Source organism: Pseudophryne corroboree, unplaced genomic scaffold, assembly GCF_028390025.1.
Source record: "Pseudophryne corroboree isolate aPseCor3 unplaced genomic scaffold, aPseCor3.hap2 scaffold_388, whole genome shotgun sequence".
NCBI lineage: Eukaryota > Metazoa > Chordata > Amphibia > Anura > Myobatrachidae > Pseudophryne > Pseudophryne corroboree.
Window position 1 is genome coordinate 372,292 of NW_026970033.1, and position 25,062 is coordinate 397,353.

A 25,062-nucleotide genomic window follows, 5' to 3' on the forward strand; every position below is an offset into this window, starting at 1 on the left:
CACAAGGGAACTCTCATCTGGGGACAACAACTGCAGGGAGAACACATATTTTCAGATGAACATGGGAGGGCAGAAGGCTGCCTAATACTGAAGCACCCCCAAACAACAAACCAAATGCAACAACTAGTAAAAGCATTCCTGGGAGAAGGTCTGCAGAAGACGGATTTGCATACGGTGATGTCATCCAAGCAGTGGGCCAAAGTTGGCTGGAACCCTCATCTGCATATGAAAAGAGAAAAGGGTTAAGCAGGGCATGGCGGCCTTTTGCGGCGCTTGGATGACCCCTAGTTCGCATTAAACACCTCCATTCTCCTTCGGTGTGGGGCTCATGTTGGCTATGCCCCAGCCCCTGAAGTATTCAAGCTGATTTCTTGCAGCAGCTGGGCACTGTAACAGCTCCAGAGCTGCTCTGTAAGGCAAGTAAAAGGGTGTGGGCCCTGCAGCACTACCTGTAGTTCGCATTGTGCGTTGGAAGGCACAAAGTAAGCAGACGGGAGAAGTCAGGATAGTGCGCAAGGGCATAGAAGGGAGCGGCTCAAGAAAAGAGAAGTGGAAACAGGCAGCAAACTAGGCTGGAGAGAGACCTGAGACAAAGAGATCTAAATTATACGAGAGCCGACCAGGGGAAACACAAATTATGCAGTCAAGTGTCCCACATTTGGGGAAATCGCAGGAGCAGCATACCCAGAGTGCAATGGGTGAGCCTTGCCCTGGGAGAAGCACCTTCATGATCATAGTATCTCACCTGGCAGGTAAGTAGGAGTTGGGCTAGAGCTGGGGAGGGCTGCTGCTCGGGTACCCCCCTGTCAAGTGAAGGAGATCCAACTGAGGCAGCACAAGGGAACTCTCGAAAGAAGAACAAGGCTAGAGGAAAATCTGAGACAAAGAAATCTGACTTTTACCAGAGCTGACCAGAGGAAAGCACAAACACAGTCCCCCACTACCACAAATAATGCAGTCGAGTTTCCCACATTTGGGGAAATCACAGGGGTCAGCATACCCAAAATGCAATGAATGAACCTCACCCTCGGAGAACAATCTTCATGACCATGGTATCTCCTATGCAAAATAAGTATGATTTGGGATAGGGCTGGGGAGGGCCGCTGCTCAGGCACATCTCTGTCAAGTAAAGGAGATTCAACTGAGGCAGCACAAGGGAACTCCCATCTGGGGACAACAACTGCAGGGAGAACACATATTTTCAGATGAACATGGGAGGGCAGAAGGCTGCCTAATACTGAAGCACCCCCAAACAACAAACCAAATGCAACAACTAGTACAAGCATTCCTGGGGAAGTTCTGCAGAAGACGGATTTGCATACGGTGATGTCATCCAAGCAGTGGGCCAAAGTTGGCTGGAACCCTCATCTGCATATGAAAAGAGAAAAGGGGTATGCAGGGCATGGCGGCCTTTTGCGGCGCTTGGATGACCCTTAGTTCGCATTAAACACCCCCACCCTCCTTCGGTGTGGGGCTCATGTTGGCTATGCCCCAGCCCCTGAAGCATTCAAGCTGATTTCTTGCAGCAGCTGGGCACTGTAACAGCTCCAGAGCTGCTCTGTACGGCAAGTAAAAGGGTGTGGGCCCTGCAGCACTACCTGTAGTTTGCATTGTGCATTGGAAGGCACTTAAGAATAGAGAAGTGGAAACAGACAGCAAACTAGGCTGGAGAGAGACCTGAGACAAAGAGATCTGAATTATACGAGAGCCGACCAGGGGAAACACAAATTATGCAGTCAAGTTTCCCACATTTGGGGAAATCGCAGGAGCAGCACACCCAGAGTGCAATGGGTGAGCCTTGCCCTGGGAGAAGCACCTACGTGATCATAGTATCTCACCTGGCAGGTAAGTAGGAGTTGGGCTAGAGCTGGGGAGGGTCGCTGCTCGGGTACCCCCCTGTCAAGTGAAGGAGATCCAACTGAGGCAGCACAAGGGAATTCTCGAAAGAAGAACAAGGCTAGAGGAAGATCTGAGACAAAGAAATCTGACTTTTACCTGAGCTGACCAGAGGAAAACACAAACACAGTCCCCCACTACCACAAATAATGCTGTCGAGTTTCACACATTTGGGGAAATCACAGGGGTCAGCATACCCAGAATGCAATGAATGAACCTCACACTGGGAGAATAATCTTTATGACCATGGTATCTCCTATGCAAAATAAGTATGATTTGGGATAGGGCTGGGGAGGGCCGCTGCTCAGGCACATCTCTGTCAAGTAAAGGAGATTCAACTGAGGCAGCATAAGGGAACTCTCATCTGGGGACAACAACTGCAGGGAGAACACATATTTTCAGATGAACATGGGAGGGCAGAAGGCTGCCTAATACTGAAGCACCCCCAAACAACAAACCAAATGCAACAACTAGTGCAAGCATTCCTGGGGGAAGGCCTGCAGCAGATGGATTTGCATATGGTGATGTCATCCAAGCAGTGGGTCAAAGTTGGCTTCAACCCTCGTCTGCATATGAAAAGAGAAAAGGGGCGTGCAGGGCATGGCGGCCTTTTGCGGCGCTTGGATGACCCCTAGTTCGCATTAAACACCTCCACCCTCCTTTGGTGTGGGGCTCATGTTGGCTATGCCCCAGCCCCTGAAGCATTCAAGCTGATTTCTTGCAGTAGCTGGGCACTGTAACAGCTCCAGAGCTGCTCTGTACGGCAAGTAAAAGGGTGTGGGCCCTGCAGCACTACCTGTAGTTTGCATTGTGCATTGGAAGGCACAAAGTAAGCAGACGGGAGAAGTAAGGATAGTGCGCAAGGCCATAGAATGGAGCGGCTTAAGAAAAGAGAAGTGGAAACAGACAGCAAACTAGGCTGGAGAGAGACCTGAGACAAAGAGATCTGAATTATACGAGAGCCGACCAGGGGAAACACAAATTATGCAGTCAAGTTTCCCACATTTGGGGAAATCGCAGGGGCAGCACATCCAGAGTGCAATGGGTGAGCCTTGCCCTGGGAGAAGCACCTTCATGATTATAGTATCTCACCTGGCAGGTAAGTAGAAGTTGGGCTAGAGCTGGGGAGGGTCGCTGCTCGGGCACCCCCCTGTCAAGTGAAGGAGATCCAACTGAGGCAGCACAAGGGAACTCTCGAATGAAGAACAAGGCTAGAGGAAGAACTGAAACAAAGAAATCTGACTTTTACCAGAGCTGACCAGAGGAAAGCACAAACACAGTCCCCCACTACCACAAATAATGAAGTTGAGTTTCCCACATTTGGGGAAATCACAGGGGTCAGCATACCCAGAATGCAATGAATGAACCTCACCCTGGGAGAACAATCTTCAAGACCATGGTCTCTCCTATGCAAAATAAGTATGATTTGGGATAGGGCTGGGGAGGGCCGCTGCTCAGGCACATCTCTGTCAAGTAAAGGAGATTCAACTGAGGCAGCACAAGGGAACTCTCATCTGGGGACAACAACTGCAGGGAGAACACATATTTTCAGATGAACATGGGAGGGCAGAAGGCTGCCTAATACTGAAGCACCCCCAAACAACAAACCAAATGCAACAACTAGTGCAAGCATTCCTGGGGGAAGGCCTGCAGCAGATGGATTTGCATATGGTGATGCCATCCAAGCAGTGGGTCAAAGTTGGCTTCAACCCTCGTCTGCATATGAAAAGAGAAAAGGGGCGTGCAGGGCATGGCGGCCTTTTGCGGCGCTTGGATGACCCCTAGTTCGCATTACACACCTCCACCCTCCTTCGGTGTGGGGCTCATGTTGGCTATGCCCCAGCCCCTGAAGCATTCAAGCTGATTTCTTGCAGCAGCTGGGCACTGTAACTGCTCCCGAGCTGCTCTGTAAGGCAAGTAAAAGGGTGTGGGCCCTGCAGCACTACCTGTAGTTTGCATTGTGCGTTGGAAGGCACGAAGTAAGCAGACGGGAGAAGTCAGGATAGTGCGCAAGGGCATAGAAGGGAGCGGCTCAAGAAAAGAGAAGTGGAAACAGACAGCAAACTAGGCTGGAGAGAGACCTGAGACAAAGAGATCTGAATTATACGAGAGCCGACCAAGGGAAACACAAATTATGCAGTCAAGTTTCCCACATTTGGGGAAATCACAGGGGCAGCACAACCAGAGTGCAATGGGTGAGCCTTGCCCTGGGAGAAGCACCTTCATGATCATAGTATCTCACCTGGCAGGTAAGTAGGAGTTGGGCTAGAGCTGGGGAGGGTCGCTGCTCGGGCACCCCCCTGTCAAGTGAAAGAGATCCAACTGAGGCAGCACAAGGGAACTCTCGAAAGAAGAACAAGGCTAGAGGAAGATCTGAGATAAAGAAATCTGATTTTTACCAGAGCTGACCAGAGGAAAGCACAAACACAGTCCCCCACTACCACAAATAATGCAGTCGAGTTTCCCACATTTGGGGAAATCACAGGGGTCAGCATACCCAGAATGCAATGAATGAACCTCACCCTGGGAGAACAGTCTTCATGACCATGGTATCGCCTATGCAAAATAAGTATGATTTGGGATAGGGCTGGGGAGGGCCGCTGCTCAGGCACATCTCTGTCAAGTAAAGGAGATTCAACTGAGGCAGCACAAGGGAACTCTCATCTGGGGACAACAACTGCAGGGAGAACACATATTTTCAGATGAACATGGGAGGGCAGAAGGCTGCCTAATACTGAAGCACCCCCAAACAACAAACCAAATGCAACAACTAGTGCAAGCATTACTGGGGGAAGGCCTGCAGCAGATGGATTTGCATATGGTGATGTCATCCAAACAGTGGGTCAAAGTTGGCTTCAACCCTCGTCTGCATATGAAAAGAGACAAGGGGCGTGCAGGGCATGGCGGCCTTTTGCGGCGCTTGGATGACCATTAGTTCGCATTACACACCTCCACCCTCCTTCGGTGTGGGGCTCATGTTGGCTATTCCCCAGCCCCTGAAGCATTCAAGCTGATTTCTTGCAGCAGCTGGGCACTGTAACTGCTCCAGAGACGCTCTGTAAGGCAAGTAAAAGGGTGTGGGTCCTGCAGCACTACCTGTAGTTTGCATTGTGCGTTGGAAGGCACGAAGTAAGCAGACGGGAGAAGTCAGGATAGTGCGCAAGGGCATAGAAGGGAGCGGCTCAAGAAAAGAGAAGTAGAAACAGACAGCAAACTAGGCTGGAGAGAGACCTGAGACAAAGAGATCTGAATTATACGAGAGCCGACCAGGGGAAACACAAATTATGCAGTCAAGTTTCCCACATTTGGGGAAATCGCAGAAGCAGCACACCCAGAGTGCAATGGGTGAGCCTTGCCCTGGGAGAAGCACCTTCATGATCATAGTATCTCACCTGGCAGGTAAGTAGGAGTTGGGCTAGAGCTGGGGAGGGTCGCTGCTCGAGCATCCCCCTGTCAAGTAAAGGAGATTCAACTGAGGCAGCACAAGGGAACTCTCATCTGGGGACAACAACTGCAGGGAGAACACATATTTTCAGATAAAAATCTTGGTCATGCTCTGGTTTCTCTTCAGAACGAACAAATCTTTCGCCTTTTACTAAAGATTTCCGTGGAGAGGAGCAAAACCGAGTTTTATCTAAATTTTTGCATGCCCCATCTTTTTGGGGTTTCTTTTATCGGTTTAAAGATAGAATGAGTGTGCTTTAATGTAAGCTCATTTGCATAGAAATTACAGTAAATGTTTGTTTCTTTTCAAACAGAACTTTCTTGACCATGCTACTTGCTTGAAAGATCTGGGAGCACATGGAATACAGTACAAACCATGCTTATAGCAAGGAGAAGACAGGTGAGAAATCTGCTTTCTTTCAAATTGGGCGCTCACTTTGATCTGAATGAGGACTGCTGGCACGGCACTCAGGCGACAGGTGGAATCTTGGTCATGCTCTGGTTTCTCTTCAGAACGAACAAATCTTTCGCCTTTTACTAAAGATTTCCGTGGAGAGGAGCAAAACTGAGTTTTATCTCAATTTTTGCATGCCCCATATTATTGGGGTTTCTTTTATCGGATTAAAGACAGAACGAGTGTGCTTTCTTGTTAGCTTTAATGTAAGTTTATTTGCATAACAATGACAATAAATGTCTGTTTCTTTTCAAGCAGAACTTTCTTGACCATACTAATTGCTTGAAAGATCTGGGAGCACATGGAAAAGAGTACAAACCATGTTTATAGCAAGGGGAAGCCTGGTGAGAAATCTGCTTTCTTTCTTTCAAATTGGGTGCTCACTTTGAGCTGAATGAGGACTGCTGGCATGGCACTCAGGCGACAGGTGGAATCTTGGTCATGCTCTGGTTTCTCTTCAGAACGAACAAATCTTTCGCCTTTTACTAAAGATTTCCGTGGAGAGGAGCAAAACTGAGTTTTATCTCAATTTTTGCATGCCCCGTCTTATTGGGGTTTCTTTTATCAGTTTAAAGATAGAACGAGTGTGCTTTAATGTAAGCTCATTTGCGTAGAAATGACAGTAAATGTTTGTTTCTTTTCAAACAGAACTTTCTTGACTATACTAATTGCTTGAAAGATCTGGGAGCACATGGAAAAGAGTACAAACCATGTTTATAGCAAGGGGAAGCCTGGTGAGAAATCTGCTTTCTTTCTTTCAAATTGGGTGCTCACTTTGAGCTGAATGAGGACTGCTGGCATGGCACTCAGGCGACAGGTAGAATCTTGGTCATGCTGTGGTTTCTCTTCAGAACGAACAAATCTTTCGCCTTTTACTAAAGATTTCCGTGGAGAGGAGCAAAACTGAGTTTTATCTCAATTTTTGCATGCCCCATCTTATTGGGGTTTTATTTTATTGGTTTAAAGATAGAACGAGTGTGCTTTAATGTAAGCTCATTTGCATAGAAATGACAGTAAATGTTTGTTTCTTTTCAAACAGAACTTTCTTGACCACACTAATTGTTTGAAAGATCTGGGAGCACATGGAAAAGAGTACAAACCATGTTTATAGCAAGGGGAAGCCTGGTGAGAAATCTGCTTTCTTTCATTCAAATTGGGTGCTCACTTTGAGCTGAATGAGAACTGCTGGCATGGCACTCAGGCGACAGGTGGAATCTTGGTTATGCTCTGGTTTCTCTTCAGAACTAACAAATATTTCGCCTTTTATTAAAGATTTCCGTGGAGAGGAGCAAAACTGAGTTTTATCTCAATTTTTGCATGCCCCATATTATTGGGGTTTCTTTTATCAGTTTAAAGACAGAACGAGTGTGCTTTCTTGTTAGCTTTAATGTAAGTTTATTTGCATAACAATGACAGTAAATGTTTGTTTCTTTTCAAACAGAACTTTCTTGACCATGCTACTTGCTTGAAAGATCTGGGAGCACATGGAAAACAGTACAAACCATGCAGTATCACAAGAGCCTTTATTTGATCTTTCATGAAGATTAGGAAAACAGAGGCTCTGTTTGTCCTGTATGCTCCCAACATGATTGGGTGTCCTGCTTCCATGCAGACCATTATGCGCTGGATCTGTGGTAAGATCAGCATGCTCATTCCACGGCAGGATTGCCGTTACTGAATTAGGTGAAGACCCATTCTACTAGAAAGGTGGGTTCATCCTGGGCAGCTGGTCGGGGAGTCTCGGCATTGCAACTTTGCCGAGCAGCTATTTAGTAAACACTTTTGCTAAGTTTTACAAGTTTGATACCTTGGCTGATGATAACCTCAAGTTGGGTCATTCGGTGCTGCAGAGTCGTACGCACTCTCCCACCCGTTCAAGAGCTTTGGTATAACCCCATGGTTCTTAATGTGACCCCAGCATCCTCTAGGTCGTATGAGAAAATAGGATTTTAATACCTACCGGTAAATCCTTTTCTCTTAGTACGTAGAGGATGCTGGGCACCCGTCCCAGTCCATACTGTGTCTGCAGTTATTACTTGTGGTTATACACATGTTGTGTTACGGTTCTGGTCAGCTTTTTGCTGCAATTGTTCATGCCGTTGGCTTGTGTTCTGTTGAATGCCACGTTCTGCGGCATGCTTAAGGTGTGAGCTGGTAAGATGCTCACCTTAGTTTAACAATAAATCCTTTCCTCGAAATGTCCGTCTCCCTGGGCACAGTTCCTATAACTGGAGTCTGGAGGAGGGGCATAGAGGGAGGAGCCAGTTCACACCCTTTGAAAGTCTTAAAGTGCCCATGTCTCTTGCGGATCCCGTCTATACCCCATGGTTCTTAATGTGACCCCAGCATCCTCTACGGACTAAGAGAAAAGGATGCCCTTGTGTACTATCCTGACTTCTCCTCCCGTCTGCTTACTTTGTGCCTTCCAACGCACAATGCGAACTACAGGTGGTGCTGCAGGGCCCACACCCTTTTACTTGCCTTACAGAGCAGCTCTGGAGCTGTTACAGTGCCCAGCTGCTGCAAGAAATCAGCATGAATGCTTCAGGGGATGGGGCATGGCCAACATGAGCCCCACACCAAAGGAGGGTGGGGGTGTTTAATGCGAACTAGGGGTCATCCAAGCACTGCAAAAGGCCGCCATGCCCTGCATGCCCCTTTTCTCTTTTTATATGCAGATGAGGGTTCCAGCCAACTTTGGCCCACTGCTTGGATGACATCACCGTATGCAAATCCGTCTGCTGCAGACCTTCCCCCAGGAATGCTTGTACTAGTTGTTGGATATGGTTTGATATTTGATGGTGCTTCAGTATTAGGCAGCCTTCCGCCCTCCCATGTTCATCTGAAAAGATGTGGTCTCCCTGCAGTTGTTGTCCCCAGACGAGAGTTCCCTTGTGCTTCCTCAGTTGAATCTCCTTAACTTGACGGGGGAGGGGCTGCCCGAGCTGCCACCCTCCCCAGCCCTATCCCAACTCATACTTATTTTACATATTAGATCTCTTGATCATGAAGATTGTTCTCACAGGGTGAGGTTCATCCATTATATTTTAAAATAGGAAGGTACAAATTACATATTTGAATTGCATCTATGTGCTGGATTCAAATGTCCCCCCCCCCCCTTCCTTTCTCAATTGTGCCCGTCAGCAGCTATTCTAAGGTTGCTGCCAATGGGTGTGACACATTAATTTCTTCTGTGGGGTACACTGGACTCCACAAGGATTCACATTGGGGTGTAGAGTAGGATCTTGATCTGAGGCACCAACCGGCTCAAAGCTTTTGACTGTTCCCAAGAAGCTCAGTGCATTCTCCTCTATAACCCCGCTTCCATGAACAGGGAGCTCAGTTTGTAGTTGGTGCCTTCAGTAGCAGGCCAATTAACAGGGGCCTGCCTCAGGCAGCCTATTCTTAGCTATTAATTTTGACAAGAAAAGAAGAACTTGTTTTATGAGAATCTACAAGGGCTGCAGCAGGCTAGGTCTAATAGACATCTTTACTGCAGCTTCATCACTCCCAGCGGCGCTGTATACTCCCGTGCCCTGGTTGCTGGGTCACTGCAGCGGAGGCTCCGGTTTCATCCTAAGGTCAGTCACACACACACCACCCTTCCGGATCACGAGGCCGCTGATGAAGGGGAGCGAGGCCGTAGGGGGTGGGCCGTGTGCGCACTGCGGTGGACACTGATTACTGGGCAGCCGCTCCACTAGCCACCAGGTACAGTTAAGGAGCACAGGTCTGGGGGTTTTTCTCCTATATTAACCCAATTTTGTACTGCCCGTAGCGCATTGTGATAGGTAATAGGGCCTGATTCAGGTTGGATTGCAATCGCAATAAGCGATCCAACTGCAAAAATTGCTAAGAGCATACGCATGTGCCTGCATTTTCTGCGGCACCCCGCAGAGAATGGGATCGCCTCTGCCTGTCAATCGGGGCGGGGAAGGGGGGGAGAGGTGGGTCAGCAACACTCCATTTCCAAGTCAGGGATGGAGCGGTGCGGGGGCAAGGCTTCAAAATGGGGTCTGCAACGGAGGAGACACAGGGGGCGTGGTCACAGCGGCTGTATGACATCACATTCAGCCGCTGTGATCACAAAAATGGTGGCGGCTTCCTGCGCGCACATACAGTCTGCACCAGCAGGAGCCTACACCATTTTTTATGATCACGCTGAACTGCAGTGCGACTGCAATTACAGCATGGTCAAGAAGGGAGGCGTCATGCTGGGTGGCCATGCCCTGTCACTGTGCAGGAGCCAGCACCGCTCACACACTAGTCCCCGGGTGCAGCCCCCAACCCCCGGGACACCCGGAGCAACAAAATGTAGATTCAGGCCACCAGGCCACGCCCCTACCTATGAAACCATGCCTCCTTTTTACCATTGCGCTGCTTATCTGCGCGCACTGCATTACAATCTCCCTCGCCACCTCTCTGGGTGTCACCAGTGATAGTGACACTTCTGCCATGCTTGTAGCAGCTGGTCCTAAGATCTACGCCTCAAACCCTGAGTGTTTGCCCTTGTGACTTGTTGATCATCATAGCGAAGCAGATGCTTACAGAAAACTGCAGGGGCTTAGATTGAAAATAAAAAAATTGATGGGTATAAGGTAGAGAGGAGCGGGTTCGGTTCTCCGAGAACCGAATTCCCCACGAACTCCACGTGGTTTACACTGGTCCGAGGCAGGCTCGGTTGTTCCCGCCTGACTCGGAAAACCTGAACAAGGGAAAATGTCATCATCCCGCTGTCGGATTCTCGCGAGATTCGGATTCCATATAAAGAGCTGCGCGTTGCTGCCATTTTTACTCGTGCATTGAAGAGAGAGCGGAGAGGACGTGGCTATGTTCTCTCAGTGGAAATCTCAATATCAGTGCTCAGTATCAGTGGTTACTTATTGCTGCTCAGTAATACTAGTAGTGTGTCTCTCCTGCTCAGTGTCAGTTCTCAGTAGTATCCTCATCAGTGCTCAGTATCACTGCTCATTGTCTTGTGCTGCATTGTGGTGCTCAGCATACTACAGTACATTACTAATAGTCCAGTGCTGCATCTTGCTGCTCAGTGTCAGTTCTAGTATCCTCATCAGTGCTCACTATCACTGCTCATTGCATTGTGGTGTTCTGTATACTACAATAACATAGTAATATAGTAACATAGTTTTTGAGGTTGAATAGAGGCAAATTGCCCATCGTGTTCAACCTGTTTTAAGTTGTGATGATTCTACATACTTGCTGAATAATGTTTTATGACTAGTTAGCTACTATAACTCATGTTACCCCCGGATTAACCATGTTGATATTTTAAGTATTATAACCTTGTATAGCTTTTTCATTCAGAAATGTATCCATTCCTTTTTTAAATCCAATTACAGAGTCCGCCATTACCACCTTCCCTGGCAGGGAATTCCACATCCTGATTGCCCTAACAGTGAAGAAACCTTTCCTCCATTGCGTTCTGAACTTTCCTCCAGTCGCAGCGAGTGACCACGTGTTCTTTTAATAAATAATTCCTCTGATAACTTTTTGTTATGTATCTTTACATATTTGAAGATATTAATAATATCTCCTCTTAGGCACCTCTTTTCTAGTGTATAAATATTCAGCCTAGTAAGTCTTTCCTTATAGTCCAGTACTTTTAGGCCTTTAATCAATTTAGTCTTCAGGATCTCTTACACTTCCATGAGCAGCAGAGTAGTGCAATGGAAGCATGCTGGGCCCATAACCCAGAGGTCGATTGATCGAAACTATCCTCTGCTATGTGCATTTTTTTTTTTATAATTAAAGTAATCAAAAACTGGGATTGATATTTTGGCTCTTTTATTTTTACTTAAAGTACAATAACTTTTATCATTTTAATTTGTTTTAATAGTATATTGACAGCATTGTTTTCTTTAAAAAATCCACTTAATTTTCTTTACCCTATTACTGAAATGGTAATTGACAAAAACAAACTACATTGTCACCAGAAGAGCAATGCAAAATGTACAAGTGATATATGAAAATCATCTTCCATCTTGAATTTCAATGATGCATTGGGACAACAATTTGTGAGAAACATCTTCACCCATAAAGAAAGATTTTCTTAATTCCTTACCTGTGTGCTGATTAGATATCACCTTGTTTTCACATTAAACAGACTTCCCCGTGAGGAAGCAGCAAGGATGCAGTGACGTTTCCTGGTGTCAACCTGTATTATTTCAGTAGACATTGAAATGAGGATGCATCTTTGATGCCTTTCCAATGAAGCAAGTTTATTTCAGTAATAGGTGAAAAACCATTCCTACAAAGGTGTTAATCAGAGACTTGGCTTTGTGGACACTTTTCAGAGAGCAAATTTGTTAGCATAAACATAAAATCAGAAAATGAAGAGCTGTTTAATCACTCAATTGGACTTTTCTGCCAGCATATTTTTTTTTCTCTGCAACCCACTGCTAAATTGTGCTTCCTAGCTGTTTTTTTTATAAAATCACTTAATCAAATCTAACTCTGATTACATCAGAGAAGGCCAGGTACCCTACACCATAAGGGGGGTTTTTGAAATTTTGACTTGTCTACTTAAAGATCACCAAAATCTGATTACAAGGTCAATTACATCCCTGGGTGGGATTGAACCACCAACCTTTTGGTTAATAGCCAAACATGCTAACCGATTGCGCCACAGAGACACCTTGCAAAAGTCAATACTGGATACAGAATGATTTGGTGGGTGTGGAAGAGCCCACATCTTACCAAATAGAAGAAATTCCTATATTTGGAGCACTCTTTTGATGATTAATGATGTGAAAAAGATGAAAACTGTCTATAATTAAAACTTAGCTTTTATTTATCCAATACTCAACTAAAATAAAATAACAGGGGTATATTAGACGTATCAATTACTTATTCCCCTTTTAAACAGTGGTAAAAATATGAATAATTCAAAAAAGAGCAAATATCATCATCTTAAAATTATTTGTATATTTTGCTCAACAATGGATGATAAGAAAAATGATAGTAATCTATCAAACTTATCCAATGAACAGCAGTAATCACAGAAATTAATGACAAAAAATGATAGTAATCTATCAAAAAGTGGCAACAGGGTCCGCCTAACACCACATACGGCTTCTCAGGCTGCCGTCCGCTGCCTTTCTTTCCACGGCACAACCCACGATCCCACTCTCATCTGTCCTCCGCTCCAATGATGAGGTCAGACAGCAGATGGGATCAGTGAACTGGAGTGCCGACTATCCTTTGCCCTCAGAGTTACAGTCACAGTCTCACACTTGACCAGTTACCTGCAGGTAATTTTGATAAAATAACAAGTACCAACGCATACAAAAACATGGCAATAAACAAGGCGCAATTATTGGGGATATAAACACCTGTGATTTTGTTTTAACTTGTGCCTATTAAGATAATATCAATTGTTACCTAGCAACAGCAATGTTTTTTATTAGGAGCAGGTCTGTTTTGTGCAATCTCATTGCACAATAAATGTTGTTAAATGATGCAGTGTTATTAACACAATTGTGATTTAGTCTATTACTGTGGGCCTTTTTATTTCATTTTCGGACTCTGGCTCAGACCCAAGTGGCGCATTTAGGACCCTGCAAGGCTCATAAGCATCAGGGCCCATCTAACACCACGTTGGGGTCTCTAGCCAGTGTGCCAGTTCTATCTTTTTTCTGTGACACAGTCGACGGTCCTACTCTCATCTTTCCTCCGCTCATGGATGAGGTTAGACAGCAGATGGGACTAGCAGACTAGAGTGTCACTATCTAATTTTCTACTATCCATGCCAGCATAATCTTGTTTTTTCTTTATTTGCATTTGTTACATACCTGACAAACAACACTAATGTGTCAGTTTTTCATTCAAGATACAAATGAATCATTTTGGAGACAGAATGTTGCAGTAAAACCCAATTGTAACTATGTATTCTCTAACAGACATGGATATTATTTTCTCTTTAACATGGAAGAGATGTTAAAACACAGATTTACTCTGTGAAATATGGGGAGAAGCTGATCTCACATACACAGCAGTATTTTTCTGCAAGGTGTAATTAATTATATCACCAATATCATCTCTGCTGCTCACAGGATATTTTTGATAGATTACTATCATTTTTTGTCATTAATTTCTGTGATTACTGCTGTTCATTGGATAAGTTTGATAGATTACTATCATTTTTCTTATCATCCATTGTTGAGCAAAATATACAAATAATTTTAAGATGATGATATTTGCTCTTTTTTGAATTATTCATATTTTTACCACTGTTTAAAAGGGGAATAAGTAATTGATACGTCTAATATACCCCTGTTATTTTATTTTAGTTGAGTATTGGATAAATAAAAGCTAAGTTTTAATTATAGACAGTTTTCATCTTTTTCACATCATTAATCATCAAAAGAGTGCTCCAAATATAGGAATTTCTTCTATTTGGTAAGATGTGGGCTCTTCCACACCCACCAAATCATTCTGTATCTGGTACACTATTCCTGGGAGCACCTCCAACGTCAGAATAGTTGCCCACTTGGGCTTGATATATTTTTTCTGTTTAGTTGGTTGTTTGAGATTTAGTCATTCAATTATAACCAGTCTGGTGCAGGGTAAACCAAGTTTTGCCACATACTGTTTTCTGAGTTCTTTACTCAGCTCTCCACCCTAGCACAGACATAACAATTCTTCTCAGATCGGACAGACCATTCTATGAAAAACGTTCCTTAGCTGTCTGTTTCTCTAATCTTGACCACTTCACCAGATAGATATGTCTCAGTTCAAACTTCTCTCGGAACTAACATCGAAACGTAAAATAGATGATTTGGATAGTATTTTTTCCAGCTCTGTCAGCGTTTCTGAACCAGAACCAAACTGGGAAGGGGACTTTCAAAAACTAAAAAGACTGTTACAGAAACAAATCCGAACCAACTGGGACCTAACGAGTTTGGAGAATTATATCAAACACAAAATCGTCCCAAGGGGTCTACGCCCAAAAACCTTCCCGGCTTTTGAGTTAGCAACGGAGAACTTAAAACAGGAGTGGGAAAAAGCTCTCCAGAAATGTTCATCAGAACTGATCGGGATCCTCATTAAGCACGACCATTTGGCCCTTGAAGAATGCCAAAAAGAGATTAACATCCTGGGCAAGAAATTAGAAACCTGGGAACAAAACAAGAATTTTCAGAAGTGCTTTGAGGACCAGAAAAAGGAACTGGAACAATACGAAGATACTATCATAGAGAGAAAAAGAACAAAGTTTGCACGAGACACAAGAGATTTTGTCAACAATAAAGTGTTCAGATGGCATAAGATATCAGATCAACAACCTAGAAGGCATAGAGAGGACTCTTATATATCATCTGAAATTGACTCCTCAGGCAGTGAGGATACAGGTGATCACACATCTTCAAGCACTGCTAGCCACAAAGGAGAATTGGATCAAAGACTCTCTTTTTTAGAGGACGGCAGGACACGTCGGGGACAAGCCACAAGAGGAAGACGAGACGTGGCCGTAAGAAAAACCAAAAACAGACAGAGATGGGAATCACCCCCACCGGGGAGATATCCAATTCGAACGTACAAGAAAAAATGAGCGATAGTGACACACTCAATATTATCAACCTCTCTGAACGGATCCTTACAGAAGATCATATCAATATATTCAGGAAGGGCCTATCTTTTTCACCCTCTAAGCCTTTTAATAGGTTTTTGTGGGAGAAAAACCTACGCCTTTTTGGAAGAAAACTTCTTTTAAAGAAGTTCTTCTCGATGAAATCAGATGATAATCTTTCTCTTCCACACTCCTCAGGTCAGGGAATAAGCCCAGAAGAAGGGGACAATATTCCATCATGGTCCTCTCAAGAAGAGGAAGCTCTGGAGTCCCTTGAGGAACTATCCAGGAATGAATCACAATCCCTGGATAACTCTATTACTACCAGAAAAATTTGCAAAAAAAGATCAACATTTATTCCTCAGGAATCTATTAGTCCAGAAACCACGGTTTTCCTAAATTTGGTGTCCAGAGAATTTGACAATATTTACAAGAAATCTGGACATAACAGACGGACAGGTAACCTGAACCAGAAGGAAAGATCGGCCGTAGCAGAGATAAAGGAATGGGATGATGTCATAATCAAACCCTCGGATAAAGGGGGCAACACCGTTTTGTGGCCCAAAGTTATGTACATGAGGGAAGCTTCAAGACAGCTAAATGATACAACATGCTATCAAAAACTTATACTCAACCCTACCCAAAACTATATGGAGTTGTATAACAACATGATAAACCGGGCTTTCACAAATGGTACGATCCTTAAGGAAGAACGTGATTTTCTATATATGACCAATCCAAAAATCCCAACATTTTATCTACTCCCAAAAGTTCATAAGGATCTACAGGAACCGCCAGGACGCCCTATAGTGTCCGGAATAGGTGGACTCTCGGAAAAGGCCAGTATTTTTCTGGACACCCATCTCAGAACACATGTAACACAGCTAGCCTCATATGTTAAAGACACACCAGATGTCCTGAGAAGACTAAATGATGTCCACCTAGAGTCCAGACACATCTTAGTCAGTATGGACGTCGAGTCTCTTTATACGTGCATATCCCATGATCTTGGGTTAAAAGCAGTTGAATATTTCCTACGCATGGAAGGAATGGGTGATTTTCAACTCTTTTTGCTGAAATTATTAAAATTTGTACTGCACAGAAATTATTTTGTCTTCAATGACCACTACTACCTTCAGGTTAGAGGGACGGCTATGGGGGCGGCATGTGCGCCCACATATGCCAACCTCTTCCTGGGGTGGTGGGAAAGAGAACATGTTTTTTCTGACATCAATGATCAACATACACAGCATATTATCACCTGGCTGCGTTATATAGATGACGTTCTCGTCATCTGGGATGGTTCTGAAAGTGAACTGTTTGATTTTCTAACAGATCTTAATAAGAACAACCTCAATTTGAGACTAACGATGAATCATAGCAGTCAGGAAATCTCCTTTCTTGATCTAAAAATCTATAGGGATGGAGGAAACATGTTAGCTACAGAGCTACATCGTAAGGAGACAGCTACAAATAGCATTCTCCATAATTCCAGCTCACATTTCCCTCCCACTATAGCGAACATCCCCAAAGGGGAGTTCCTAAGATTAAAGAGGAACTGTTCGGATGAGGCAACCTACCGACACAAAAGTGAGGAGGTAGCGGCCCGTCTCAAGGAACGAGGCTACAGCAATAGATCCATTAAAAAGGCACGGAACTCCCTTTTGAAAACAACTAGGAATTCCCTCATCTTCCAAGAAAAGAAAGTGAAGGATCAAGATGACCTGAGATTTGTGGGAGACTTCTGTCAGGAGTGGAGACAACTTAAAGAAGGTATACAAAAACACTGGCATGTTCTGTTGTCTGACTCAGACCTAGCAACTAGCCTGGGAGACAAGGTCTCGATGAGCTGGAGAAGGTCACCCAACCTAAAGGACTATTGGGTACAAAGTCATTACCAACGACTCCCTTCCGTCTCTCCTTCAGTAAGAGGCACATACCCTTGTGGGACCTGCAGGGCCTGTGACTATATGAAGCCAACACAAGAAATCACAGACAAATTTGGTAACCAACACAGGATCTCCGATTACTTCAACTGCAAAACAACCAATGTGGTGTATTGCCTACAGTGCCTGTGTGGCAAAAGATATGTGGGAATAACCACACGGATGTTTAAACAACGGATTTTGGAACATGCAGGAACAATCCGAAACGTGGATAGGGATATGCAGAACTTCCGACAAATAACCACGGTGGCCAGACATTTTCATCTCCACCATAATGACAACACCCATCGAATGCAAGCTTTTGGCCTGGAAAAGGTCAAACTTGGAATCAGAGGGGGCGATGTAATGCAGGAACTACTCAAAAAGGAGAGCCAGTGGACCTACCTATTGGGAAGTTTAGCTCCATCAGGTCTCAACGAACACATAAACTATACGGTGTTCCTATGATGATTATTTACATGTGATATTGAGACACGCCATTTAGATCTCGATGGCGCCAATGTATGCGCTCTCTCTCTTTCTCTCTTTCCCCTTTCTTAACTCAACCTTTCCTTAGGCTCCAGCAAATTCGTGCTACCCCGGCCTGCAAGACCTATTTTCATTACATGCTGTGTATCAGGCCACTTTTCATTAGATGTATCAACATAATAATTGCAATAGCAAATTAAATCACCAGTATATTTCAACAATATACAACTATTACCCCAATTTTTAACCTACTCCCCCCTTGGTGTCCTCCTTGACTCACCGTCCTTTCCCTTTCCTCCCCACTTTTCACCAGTTCTATTATTATCATTATTTTTATTTCTATAATTCTTACACATTCTGTACTCACTAGTATTCTTATTATTTGAATATACACACTCTTTAGACCGTTTTGAACAACAACTAGGTACACTTTTTGACATTACCTATCAAGGTAACATCTTTATCACCCACAAACATTTGTTTTGTGTTTTCTCACATGTGCACTTTTAATTTTGTGTTTAATGTCACTTTTTTCAATTTTGTCACTTTTATTCACATATTTTTCATCTCTGATACCACAACCATCAGGTCACAATTACATCTGCTCGATGATTTTTCGAGCAGACCTACACATAGAACCTAAATTAATCACCTGCAGTCAATTTCTACACAATCAGGTTTCATAACATTCACAATACAGAGCACCAACACTAATGATACACAACAACCAAACAAGCCTCCCCTGCACTGTAGTCACCCATTTCCCATTATTTAACCCTTTTTTTCCCCATTCTGTCATCCCTTCCCCCTCCCCTTCCAATTTTCCCTTCCCTCAATTACACCCCCCTTTTCTCCTCCCCCTTTTGTTTTCACTTCCCTCCCCCCCCCCTCCCCCTTTCCCCCCTCTTTTTCCCCCCTCCCCCCCCCTCCCTTTTCCTCCCCCCCCCCTCCCCCGCTTTTTTCCCCCTGGTCCCTCCATACCCATTTCCCCCCCCCCCCTCCCAAACCCCCGCCCCCCCACCCCCCTTTTATAAAAAAAAAATGTTTTATATTTATATTTATCTTTATAATCTCTAATCCTTAATTTTCATGTTTCATTTTTAATTTCTAATTTTATATTTATATTTATTCTTATTTTTACATTCTTTATATTTATTTTTATTTTACAGTTATATTTATTGTCTTATCTATACCTATCTCATACCCATTTACATTTATCATTATTATTACTATTATTTTCAAATTTATACTCATTTTTATTCTTATTTATTATTTTTTATTATTATCATTATTACTTTTATTTATTTTGCATTTTTCTCTCCTCCGTATTTCCCCAAATTTCAACTTCGTATTCATCAGTGCATAATTTTACTCTATACGGACTTTGGCGGGAAAGCCTAAACTTTAAGGTTATATTATCAAAGATGAATATTCGGCGAGGATAATGCACAATATTTCCATCTCCAGAACAAGATTTGTTCCTCTAAATAGAGTTTTATTTATTTATTATTTATCATAACCGTCTATTAATTAGTAAATTACAGTCACTTTTATCTTACTTACGACGATTGGGTCACCAACCTCTGTCACTGGCATATTTTGATTAACAGGTCGGTCATGTTTATATCTATTTTCATTATTTTTTATTATTATTTCCTATTATCCCTATTATGATTATTACTTTTATTTTGATATCACTATTATTATTAGTATTATCACAGGAGATATTTCCTCTTACTAATCAATTAATTTCTGCATTAAGAATGTCATAGCTTAAATCTCCTGAAACATATTGTCGATTCTAATTATATTAAATGTATGTTTAGAAAACGCACATTGTCTTTAATCTTATTTTTCTGTTGGATTTTCAGCTTATATAACTGTGATTTGATTAACCATTATCCTCCATAAAAAAATTCTGTTTATTAATTAAACCGTTATTCGATATTTTTGATCTAACACACCATACGCTTTGAACATTACTTTAATTGATTCCATTGTGATCCACATATATTAACTTTCATTTATGGAGGTTTAATAGAATAAGCACTGCCTGGTGGATAGAATTGTTTAACAAAAATTATGCCATAATTAGTGGTCTACGTATATTAACTATTACTTATGGAGCTTCAATAGAATAAGCACAGCCAGGTGGATGGAAGCGCTGAACAAACCTATGCCATAATTAGGCAATTAAGAACTCAGGAAAGGGATTGGTTGATGATCCCCTTTTTAAATGCACCATCTGAACACCACCATAGGCTGCCAGGTGAGCAAGCCCAGGTGGTGAAACGTACGTCCAACTAACGGCCTCACGCACGGACTCCTCACTGCAGGAGGAGCCGTGACCAACAGCAGTCATTCAGAACGGCTGAGCGGCAATGATCCATCGAGTTCGGGGAGATCGCGAGTGGTAATGTACAATAACCTACGGGTCAGACTCACTCACCCGACACTCCCCACACACTCTCTCTCTTCCTGTCAACTTTCACTTTCACGGACAGACACCCGGTCTCCGGTGGCGCATCCGGACCCTGCAAGGCAAGTGGCAACAGGGTCCGCCTAACACCACATACGGCTTCTCAGGCTGCCGTCCGCTGCCTTTCTTTCCACGGCACAACCCACGATCCCACTCTCATCTGTCCTCCGCTCCAATGATGAGGTCAGACAGCAGATGGGATCAGTGAACTGGAGTGCCGACTATCCTTTGCCCTCAGAGTTACAGTCTCACACTTGACCAGTTACCTGCAGGTAATTTTGATAAAATAACAAGTACCAACGCATACAAAAACATGGCAATAAACAAGGCGCAATTATTGGGGATATAAACACCTGTGATTTTGTTTTAACTTGTGCCTATTAAGATAATATCAATTGTTACCTAGCAACAGCAATGTTTTTTATTAGGAGCAGGTCTGTTTTGTGCAATCTCATTGCACAATAAATGTTGTTAAATGATGCAGTGTTATTAACACAATTGTGATTTAGTCTATTACTGTGGGCCTTTTTATTTCATTTTCGGACTCTGGCTCAGACCCAAGTGGCGCATTTAGGACCCTGCAAGGCTCATAAGCATCAGGGCCCATCTAACACCACGTTGGGGTCTCTAGCCAGTGTGCCAGTTCTATCTTTTTTCTGTGACACAGTCGACGGTCCTACTCTCATCTTTCCTCCGCTCATGGATGAGGTTAGACAGCAGATGGGACTAGCAGACTAGAGTGTCACTATCTAATTTTCTACTATCCATGCCAGCATAATCTTGTTTTTTCTTTATTTGCATTTGTTACATACCTGACAAACAACACTAATGTGTCAGTTTTTCATTCAAGATACAAATGAATCATTTTGGAGACAGAATGTTGCAGTAAAACCCAATTGTAACTATGTATTCTCTAACAGACATGGATATTATTTTCTCTTTAACATGGAAGAGATGTTAAAACACAGATTTACTCTGTGAAATATGGGGAGAAGCTGATCTCACATACACAGCAGTATTTTTCTGCAAGGTGTAATTAATTATATCACCAATATCATCTCTGCTGCTCACAGGATATTTTTGATAGATTACTATCATTTTTTGTCATTAATTTCTGTGATTACTGCTGTTCATTGGATAAGTTTGATAGATTACTATCATTTTTCTTATCATCCATTGTTGAGCAAAATATACAAATAATTTTAAGATGATGATATTTGCTCTTTTTTGAATTATTCATATTTTTACCACTGTTTAAAAGGGGAATAAGTAATTGATACGTCTAATATACCCCTGTTATTTTATTTTAGTTGAGTATTGGATAAATAAAAGCTAAGTTTTAATTATAGACAGTTTTCATCTTTTTCACATCATTAATCATCAAAAGAGTGCTCCAAATATAGGAATTTCTTCTATTTGGTAAGATGTGGGCTCTTCCACACCCACCAAATCATTCTGTATCTGGTACACTATTCCTGGGAGCACCTCCAACGTCAGAATAGTTGCCCACTTGGGCTTGATATATTTTTTCTGTTTAGTTGGTTGTTTGAGATTTAGTCATTCAATTATAACCAGTCTGGTGCAGGGTAAACCAAGTTTTGCCACAAAAGTCAATACTGACAAAGGCTAATAATCATTCATCTAGAACGTTTCCTAGAAAAACTTTAAAAAGTCAATAATCTGGAGAATTTTTGTAAGAAACACATTGGTACTTTCCCATGATGAGTGAGTGCTTCAGGATTTCTTGCACTTACATGGGCTATTAACCAAAAGGTTGGTGGTTCAATCCCACCCAGGGATGTAATTGACCTTGTCATCAGATTTTGGTGATCTTTAAGTAGACAAGTCAAAATTTCAAACCCCCTCTTATGGTGTAGGGTACCTGGCCTTCTCTGACGTAATCAGAGTTAGATTTAATTAAGTGATTTTATAAAAAACAGCTAGGAAGCACAATTTAGCAGTGGGTTGCAGAGAAAAAAATAACATTTTAAACCTACCGGTAATTTTTTTTTCTCGTAGTCCGTAGAGGATGATGGGGACTCCGTAAGGACCATGGGGGATAGACGGGCTCCGCAGCAGACATGGGCACTTTAAGAAAGACTTTAGATCTGGGTGTGCACTGGCTCCTCCCTCTATGCCCCTCCTCCATACCTCAGTTAGAGAAACTGTGCCCAGAGGAGACGGACAGTACGAGGAAAGGATTTTTGTTAATCCAAGGTCAAGATTCATACCAGCCACACCAATCACACCGTATAACTTGTGATATACTACCCAGTTAACAGTATGAATCAAATCTAACTCTGATTACATCAGAGAAGGCCAGGTACCCTACACCATAGCAGGGGTTTTCGAAATTTTGACTTGTCTACTTAAAGATCAACAAAATCTGATAATAAGTTCAATTACATCCCTGGGTGGGATTGAACCACCAACCTTTTGGTTAATAGCCGTATACACTAACTGATTGCGCCACAGCGAAACTTTGCAAAAGTACATACTGACAAAGGCTAATAAGCATTCATCTAGAACGTTTCCTATAAAAACTTTAAATAGTCAATAATCTGGAGAGTTTTTGTAAGATGTTTCTTCCATCAACCAATGAAGAAACACATTGGTACTTTCCCATGATGAGTGAGTGCTTCAGGATCTCTTGCACTTACATGTGCAGCAGAGTACTGTAATGGAAGCATGCTGGGTCCATAACCCAGAGGTAGGCAGATTGAAACTATCCTCTGCTATATGACTTGTCTACTTAAATATTACCAAAATTTGATCACAAGGTCAATTACGTCCCTGGATGGGATTGAACCACCAACCTTTTGATTAATAGCTGAACACACTAACCGATTGCGCCACAGAGACACTTTGCAAAAAGTACATACTGACAAAGACTAATAAGCATTCATCTAGAACGTTTCCTAGAAAAACTTTAAAAAGTCAATAACCTGGAGAGTTTTTGTAAGATGTTTCTTCCAGCAACCAATGAAGAAACACATTGGTACTTTCCCATGATGAGTGAGTGCTTCAGGATCTCTTGCACTTACATGTGCAGCAGAGTACTGCAATGGAAGCATGCTGGGCCCATAACCCAGAGGTAGGCAGATTGATACTATCCTTTGCTATATGCATTTTTTTTGTTCATTAAAGTAATCCAAAACTGGGATTGATATTTTAGCTTTTATTTTTACTTAAAGTACAATAACTTTTACCATTTTAATTTGTTTTAATAGTATATTGACAGTGTTGTTTTCTTTCAAAAATCCAATTAATTTTCTTTACCCGATTATTAAAATGGTAAGTGACAAAAACAAACTACATTGTCACCAGAAGAGCAATACAAAATGTACAAGTGATATATTAAAATCATCTTTCCAGCTTGAATTTCAATGATGCATTGGGGCAACGATTTTGTGAGAAACATCTTCACCCTTAAATAAAGATTTTCTTAATTCCTTACCTGTGTGCTAATTAGATATCACCTTGTTTTCACATTAAACAGACTTCCACATGAGAAAGCAGCAAGGATGCAGTGGCGTTAATGTTTCCTGGTGTCAACCTGTATTATTTCAGTAGATATTGAAATGAGGATGCATCTTGCTGCCTTTCCAATGAAGCAAGTTTAATTTAGTAATAGGTGAAAAACCATCCCTACAAATATGTTAATCAGATACTTGGCTTTGTGGACACTTTTCAGAGAACAAATTAGTTAGCATAAAAATAAAGCCAGAAAATGAAGAGCTGTTTAATCACTCAATTGGATTTTTCTGCCAGCATATTTCTTTTTCTCTGCAACCCACTGCTAAATTGTGCTTCCTAGCTGTTTTTTTATAAAATCACTGATTCAAATCTAACTCTGATTACATCAGAGTAGGCCAGGTACCCTACACCATAAGAAGGGGGTTTGAAATTTTGACTTGTCTACTTAAAGATCACCAAAATCTGATAACAAGGTCAATTACATCGCTGGGTGGGATTGAACCACCAACCCTTTGATTAATAACCAAACACACTAACCGATTGCGCCACAGAGACACTTTACAAACATACATACTGACAAAGGCTAATAAGCATTCATCTAGAACGTTTCCTAGAAAAACTTTAAAAAGTCAATAATCTGGAGAGTTTTTGTAAGATGTTTCTTCCATCAACCAACGAAGAAACACATTGGTACTTTCCCATGATGAGTGAGTGCTTCAGGATCTCTTGCACTTACATGTGCAGCAGAGTACTGCAATGGAAACATGCTGGGCCCATAACCCAGAGGTAGGCAGATTGAAACTATCCTCTGCTATATGCATTTTTTTTGGTTAATTAAAGTAATCCAAAACTGGGATTGATATTTTTGCTCTTTTATTTTTACTTAAAGTACAATAACTTTTACCATTTTAATTTGTTTTAATAGTATATTGACAGTATTGTTTTCTTTCAAAAATCCAATTAATTTTCTTTACCCTATTATTAAAATGGTAATTGACAAAAACAAACTACATTGTCACCAGAAGAGCAATACAAAATGTACAAGTGATATATTAAAATCATCTTTCCAGCTTGAATTTCAATGATGCATTGGGGCAACGATTTTGTGAGAAACACCTTCACCCTTAAATAAAGATTTTCTTAATTCCTTACCTGTGTGCTAATTAGATATCACCTTGTTTTCACATTAAACAGACTTCCACATGCGAAAGCAGCAAGGATGCAGTGGCGTTAATGTTTCCTGGTGTCAACCTGTATTATTTCAGTAGACATTGAAATGAGGATGCATCTTGCTGCCTTTCCAATGAAGCAAGTT

At 42.4% G+C, this 25,062-nt stretch overlaps 14 non-coding genes and 1 pseudogene across 14 annotated transcripts; 5 read left to right on the forward strand and 10 right to left on the reverse strand.

Moving 5' to 3' along the window:
- Positions 1 to 618: 618 nt before the first annotated feature.
- LOC135022634 (U1 spliceosomal RNA) lies at positions 619 to 760 on the reverse strand (annotated as a pseudogene).
- A 152-nt stretch (positions 761 to 912) lies between these two features.
- LOC135022724 (U1 spliceosomal RNA) lies at positions 913 to 1,076 on the reverse strand. Its single transcript, XR_010219797.1, has one exon. It is a non-coding gene; the product is annotated as a U1 spliceosomal RNA (small nuclear RNA).
- A 614-nt stretch (positions 1,077 to 1,690) lies between these two features.
- LOC135022575 (U1 spliceosomal RNA) lies at positions 1,691 to 1,853 on the reverse strand. The gene has a single exon (XR_010219687.1). It is a non-coding gene; the product is annotated as a U1 spliceosomal RNA (small nuclear RNA).
- A 152-nt stretch (positions 1,854 to 2,005) lies between these two features.
- On the reverse strand, positions 2,006 to 2,169 carry LOC135022523 (U1 spliceosomal RNA). The gene has a single exon (XR_010219636.1). It is a non-coding gene; the product is annotated as a U1 spliceosomal RNA (small nuclear RNA).
- A 671-nt stretch (positions 2,170 to 2,840) lies between these two features.
- Positions 2,841 to 3,003, reverse strand: LOC135022615 (U1 spliceosomal RNA). Its single transcript, XR_010219711.1, has one exon. It is a non-coding gene; the product is annotated as a U1 spliceosomal RNA (small nuclear RNA).
- Positions 3,004 to 3,155: 152 nt separating this feature from the next.
- On the reverse strand, positions 3,156 to 3,319 carry LOC135022438 (U1 spliceosomal RNA). The gene has a single exon (XR_010219551.1). It is a non-coding gene; the product is annotated as a U1 spliceosomal RNA (small nuclear RNA).
- A 671-nt stretch (positions 3,320 to 3,990) lies between these two features.
- Positions 3,991 to 4,153, reverse strand: LOC135022622 (U1 spliceosomal RNA). Its single transcript, XR_010219717.1, has one exon. It is a non-coding gene; the product is annotated as a U1 spliceosomal RNA (small nuclear RNA).
- Positions 4,154 to 4,305: 152 nt separating this feature from the next.
- On the reverse strand, positions 4,306 to 4,469 carry LOC135022439 (U1 spliceosomal RNA). The gene has a single exon (XR_010219552.1). It is a non-coding gene; the product is annotated as a U1 spliceosomal RNA (small nuclear RNA).
- Positions 4,470 to 5,140: 671 nt separating this feature from the next.
- On the reverse strand, positions 5,141 to 5,303 carry LOC135022557 (U1 spliceosomal RNA). Its single transcript, XR_010219670.1, has one exon. It is a non-coding gene; the product is annotated as a U1 spliceosomal RNA (small nuclear RNA).
- A 144-nt stretch (positions 5,304 to 5,447) lies between these two features.
- Positions 5,448 to 5,563, forward strand: LOC135022685 (U5 spliceosomal RNA). The gene has a single exon (XR_010219758.1). It is a non-coding gene; the product is annotated as a U5 spliceosomal RNA (small nuclear RNA).
- Positions 5,564 to 5,833: 270 nt separating this feature from the next.
- LOC135022677 (U5 spliceosomal RNA) lies at positions 5,834 to 5,949 on the forward strand. The gene has a single exon (XR_010219750.1). It is a non-coding gene; the product is annotated as a U5 spliceosomal RNA (small nuclear RNA).
- A 286-nt stretch (positions 5,950 to 6,235) lies between these two features.
- LOC135022689 (U5 spliceosomal RNA) lies at positions 6,236 to 6,351 on the forward strand. Its single transcript, XR_010219762.1, has one exon. It is a non-coding gene; the product is annotated as a U5 spliceosomal RNA (small nuclear RNA).
- Positions 6,352 to 6,625: 274 nt separating this feature from the next.
- LOC135022701 (U5 spliceosomal RNA) lies at positions 6,626 to 6,741 on the forward strand. Its single transcript, XR_010219774.1, has one exon. It is a non-coding gene; the product is annotated as a U5 spliceosomal RNA (small nuclear RNA).
- Positions 6,742 to 7,016: 275 nt separating this feature from the next.
- LOC135022712 (U5 spliceosomal RNA) lies at positions 7,017 to 7,132 on the forward strand. Its single transcript, XR_010219785.1, has one exon. It is a non-coding gene; the product is annotated as a U5 spliceosomal RNA (small nuclear RNA).
- A 5,238-nt stretch (positions 7,133 to 12,370) lies between these two features.
- On the reverse strand, positions 12,371 to 12,444 carry TRNAN-AUU (transfer RNA asparagine (anticodon AUU)). Its single transcript has one exon. It is a non-coding gene; the product is annotated as a tRNA-Asn (tRNA).
- Positions 12,445 to 25,062: the final 12,618 nt, after the last annotated feature.